A 6,000-nucleotide genomic window follows, 5' to 3' on the forward strand; every position below is an offset into this window, starting at 1 on the left:
TGCAGCACAGATTCTGGTGGAATGAATGGTGGGTGCTATGTCGCATTAGCAAGACCCCCGAAGCACCAATACAGTGGAACCCCCCCACAAGTGACCCCATTTTGCAAACTACACCCTTTAGGGAATTCATCTAGGGGTATAGTGTACATTTCAAACCCCCAGGGGTTTCACCAATTTTGGTACAACTGGGCTGTGAAAATGAAAAAATAATTTTTTTTACACAAAAATGCAGTTCCGGCTCAAAATTTTTCATTTTCACAAGGAATGAAGGAGACAAAGCACCCAAAAATCTGTGCCGCAATTTCTCCCGAGTACGGCAATGCCTCATATATGACCAAAAAATACCATTTGGGTGCATGGCAGGACTCAGAAGGGAAGGAGTAATATTTGGATTTTGCAGCACAGATTCTGGTGGAATGAATGGTGGGTGCTATGTCGCATTAGCAAACCCCCGAAGCACCAATACAGTGGAACCCCCCACAAGTGACCCCATTTTGCAAACTACACCCCTCAGGGAATTCATCTAGGGGTATAGTGTACATTTCAAACCCCCAGGGGTTTTACCAATTTTGGTACAACTGGGCTGTGAAAATGAAAAATTACATTTTTTTTACACAAAAATGCAGTTCTGGCTCAAAATTTTTCATTTTCACAAGGAATGAAGGAGACAAAGCACCCCAAAATCTGTGCCGCAATTTCTCCCGAGTACGGCAATGCCTCATATATGACCAAAAAATTCCATTTGGGTGCATGGCAGGACTCAGAAGGGAAGGAGTGATATTTGGATTTTGCAGCACAGATTCTGGTGGAATGAATGGTGGGTGCTATGTCGCATTAGCAAGACCCCCGAAGCACCAATACAGTGGAACCCCCCCCACAAGTGACCCCATTTTGCAAACTACATCCCTCAGGGAATTCATCTAGGGGTATAGTGTACATTTCAAACCCCCAGGGGTTTCACCAATTTTGGTACAACTGGGCTGTGAAAATGAAAAATTAATTTTTTTTACACAAAAATGCAGTTCTGGCTCAAAATTTTTCATTTTCACAAGGAATGAAGGAGACAAAGCACCCCAAAATCTGTGCCGCAATTTCTCCCGAGTACGGCAATGCCTCATATATGACCAAAAAATTCCATTTGGGTGCATGGCAGGACTCAGAAGGGAAGGAGTGATATTTGGATTTTGCAGCACAGATTCTGGTGGAATGAATGGTGGGTGCAATGTCGCATTAGCAAGACCCCCGAAGCACCAATACAGTAGAACCCCCCACAAGTGACCCCATTTTGCAAACTACACCCCTCAGGGAATTCATCTAGGGGTATAGTGTACATTTCAAACCCCCAGGGGTTTCACCAATTTTGGTACAAATGGGCTGTGAAAATGAAAAATTACATTTTTTTACACAAAAATGCAGTACTGGCTCAAAATTTTTCATTTTCACAAGGAATGAAGGAGACAAAGCACCCCAAAATCTGTGCCGCAATTTCTCCCGAGTACGGCAATGCCTCATAAGTGACCAAAAAATACCATTTAGGTGCATGGCAGGACTCAGAAGGGAAGGAGTGATATTTGGATTTTGCAGCACAGATTCTGGTGGAATGAATGGTGGGTGCTATGTCGCATTAGCAAGACCCCCGAAGCAGTAATACAGTGGAACCCCCCCACAAGTGACCCCATTTTGCAAACTACACCCCTCAGGGAATTAATCTAGGGGTATAGTGTACATTTCAAACCCCCAGGGGTTTCACCAATTTTGGTACAACTGGGCTGTGAAAATGAAAAATTACATTTTTTTACACAAAAATGCAGTTCTGGCTCAAAATTTTTCATTTTCACAAGGAATGAAGGAGACAAAGCACCACAAAATCTGTGCCGCAATTTCTTCAGAGTACGGCAATGCCTCATATGTGACCAAAAAATACCATTTAGGTGCATGGCAGGACTCAGAAGGGAAGGAGTGATATTTGGATTTTGCAGCACAGATTCTGGTGGAATGAATGGTGGGTGCTATGTCGCATTAGCAAGACCCCCGAAGCACCAATACAGTGGAACCCCCCCCCCACAAGTGACCCCATTTTGCAAACTACACCCCTCAGGGAATTCATCTAGGGGTATAGTGTACATTTCAAACCCCCAGGGGTTTCACCAATTTTGGTACAACTGGGCTGTGAAAATGAAAAATTACATTTTTTTACACAAAAATGCAGTTCTGGCTCAAAATTTTTCATTTTCACAAGGAATGAAGGAGACAAAGCACCCCAAAATCTGTGCCGCAATTTCTTCTGAGTACGGCAATGCCTCATATGTGACCAAAAAATACCTTTTGGGTGCATGGCAGGACTCAGAAGGGAAGGAGTGATATTTGGATTTTGCAGCACAGATTCTGGTGGAATGAATGGTGGGTGCTATGTCGCATTAGCAAGACCCCCGAAGCACCAATACAGTGGAACCCCCCCCACAAGTGACCCCATTTTGCAAACTACACCCCTCAGGGAATTCATCTAGGGGTATAGTGTACATTTCAAACCCCCAGGGATTTCACCAATTTTGGTACAACTGGGCTGTGAAAATGAAAAATTACATTTTTTTTACACAAAAATGCAGTTCTGGCTCAAAATTTTTCATTTTCACAAGCAATGAAGGAGACAAAGCACCCCAAAATCTGTGCCGCAATTTCTCCCGAGTACGGCAATGCCTCATATGTGACCAAAAAATACCATTTGGGTGCATGGCAGGACTCAGAAGGGAAGGAGTGATATATGGATTTTGCAGCACAGATTCTGGAGGAATGAATGGTGGGTGCTATGTCATATTAGCAAGACCCCCGAAGCACCAATACAGTGGAACCCCCCCACAAGTGACCCCATTTTGCAAACTACACCCCTCAGGGAATTCATCTAGGGGTATAGTGTACATTTCAAACCCCCAGGGGTTTCACCAATTTTGGTACAACTGGGCTGTGAAAATGAAAAATTACATTTTTTTACACAAAAATGCAGTTCTGGCTCAAAATTTTTCATTTTCACAAGTAATGAAGGAGACAAAGCACCCCAAAATCTGTGCCGCAATTTCTCCCGAGTAGGGCAATGCCTCATATGTGACCAAAAAATACCATTTGGGTGCATGGCAGGACTCAAAAGGGAAGGAGTGATATTTGGATTTTGCAGCACAGATTCTGGTGGAATGAATGGTGGGTGCTATGTCGCATTAGCAAACCCCCGAAGCACCAATACAGTGGAACCTGCCACAAGTGACCCCATTTTGCAAACTACACCCCTCAGGGAATTCATCTAGGGGTATAGTGTACATTTCAAACCCCCAGGGGTTTTACCAATTTTGGTACAACTGGGCTGTGAAAATGAAAAATTACATTTTTTTACACAAAAATGCAGTTCTGGCTCAAAATTTTTCATTTTCACAAGGAATGAAGGAGACAAAGCACCCCAAAATCTGTGCCGCAATTTCTCCTGAGTACGGCAATGCCTCATATGTGACCAAAAAATGGCAGGACTCAGAAGGGAAGGAGTGATATTTGGATTTTGCAGCACAGATTCTGGTGGAATGAATGGTGGGTGCTATGTCGAATTAGCAAGACCCCCGAAGCACCAATACAGTGGAACCCCCACACAAGTGACCCCATTTTGCAAACTACACCCCTCAGGGAATACATCTAGGGGTATAGTGTACATTTCAAACCCCCAGGGGTTTCACCAATTTTGGTACAACTGGGCTGTGAAAATGAAAAATTAAATTTTTTTACACAAAAATGCAGTTCTTGCTCAAAATTTTTCATTTTCACAAGGAATGAAGGAGACAAAGCACCCCAAAATCTGTGCCGCAATTTCTCCCGAGTACGGCAATGCCTCATATGTGACCAAAAAATACCATTTAGGTGCATGGCAGGACTCAGTAGGGAAGGAGTGATATTTGGATTTTGCAGCACAGATTCTGGTGGAATGAATGGTGGGTGCTATGTCGCATTAGCAAGACCCCCGAAGCACCAATACAGTGGAACCCCCCCCACAAGTGACCCCATTTTGCAAACTACATCCCTCAGGGAATTCATCTAGGGGTATAGTGTACATTTCAAACCCCCAGGGGTTTCACCAATTTTGGTACAACTGGGCTGTGAAAATGAAAAATTAATTTATTTTACACAAAAATGCAGTTCTGGCTCAAAATTTTTCATTTTCACAAGGAATGAAGGAGACAAAGCACCCCAAAATCTGTGCCGCAATTTCTCCCGAGTACGGCAATGCCTCATATATGACCAAAAAATTCCATTTGGGTGCATGGCAGGACTCAGAAGGGAAGGAGTGATATTTGGATTTTGCAGCACAGATTCTGGTGGAATGAATGGTGGGTGCAATGTCGCATTAGCAAGACCCCCGAAGCACCAATACAGTAGAACCCCCCACAAGTGACCCCATTTTGCAAACTACACCCCTCAGGGAATTCATCTAGGGGTATAGTGTACATTTCAAACCCCCAGGGGTTTCACCAATTTTGGTACAAATGGGCTGTGAAAATGAAAAATTACATTTTTTTACACAAAAATGCAGTACTGGCTCAAAATTTTTCATTTTCACAAGGAATGAAGGAGACAAAGCACCCCAAAATCTGTGCCGCAAATTCTCCCGAGTACGGCAATGCCTCATAAGTGACCAAAAAATACCATTTAGGTGCATGGCAGGACTCAGAAGGGAAGGAGTGATATTTGGATTTTGCAGCACAGATTCTGGTAGAATGAATGGTGGGTGCTATGTCGCATTAGCAAGACCCCCGAAGCAGTAATACAGTGGAACCCCCCCACAAGTGACCCCATTTTGCAAACTACACCCCTCAGGGAATTAATCTAGGGGTATAGTGTACATTTCAAACCCCCAGGGGTTTCACCAATTTTGGTACAACTGGGCTGTGAAAATGAAAAATTACATTTTTTTACACAAAAATGCAGTTCTGGCTCAAAATTTTTCATTTTCACAAGGAATGAAGGAGACAAAGCACCACAAAATCTGTGCCGCAATTTCTCCCGAGTACGGCAATGCCTCATATGTGACCAAAAAATACCATTTAGGTGCATGGCAGGACTCAGAAGGGAAGGAGTGATATTTGGATTTTGCAGCACAGATTCTGGTGGAATGAATGGTGGGTGCTATGTCGCATTAGCAAGACCCCCGAAGCACCAATACAGTGGAAACCCCCCCCCCACAAGTGACCCCATTTTGCAAACTACACCCCTCAGGGAATTCATCTAGGGGTATAGTGTACATTTCAAACCCCCAGGGGTTTCACCAATTTTGGTACAACTGGGCTGTGAAAATGAAAAATTACATTTTTTTACACAAAAATGCAGTTTTGGCTCAAAATTTTTCATTTTCACAAGGAATGAAGGAGACAAAGCACCACAAAATCTGTGCCGCAATTTCTTCCGAGTACGGCAATGCCTCATATGTGACCAAAAAATACCTTTTGGGTGCATGGCAGGACTCAGAAGGGAAGGAGTGATATTTGGATTTTGCAGCACAGATTCTGGTGGAATGAATGGTGGGTGCTATGTCGCATTAGCAAGACCCCCGAAGCACCAATACAGTGGAACACCCCCACAAGTGACCCCATTTTGCAAACTACACCCCTCAGGGAATTCATCTAGGGGTATAGTGTACATTTCAAACCCCCAGGGATTTCACCAATTTTGGTACAACTGGGCTGTGAAAATGAAAAATTACATTTTTTTTACACAAAAATGCAGTTCTGGCTCAAAATTTTTCATTTTCACAAGCAATGAAGGAGACAAAGCACCCCAAAATCTGTGCCGCAATTTCTCCAGAGTACGGCAATGCCTCATATGTGACCAAAAAATACCATTTGGGTGCATGGCAGGACTCAGAAGGGAAGGAGTGATATATGGATTTTGCAGCACAGATTCTGGAGGAATGAATGGTGGGTGCTATGTCGTATTAGCAAGACCCCCGAAGCACCAATACAGTGGAACCCC

The sequence above is a fragment of the Crinia signifera genome, chromosome 1 (genome assembly GCF_055691185.1).
Source record: "Crinia signifera chromosome 1, ASM5569118v1, whole genome shotgun sequence".
NCBI lineage: Eukaryota > Metazoa > Chordata > Amphibia > Anura > Myobatrachidae > Crinia > Crinia signifera.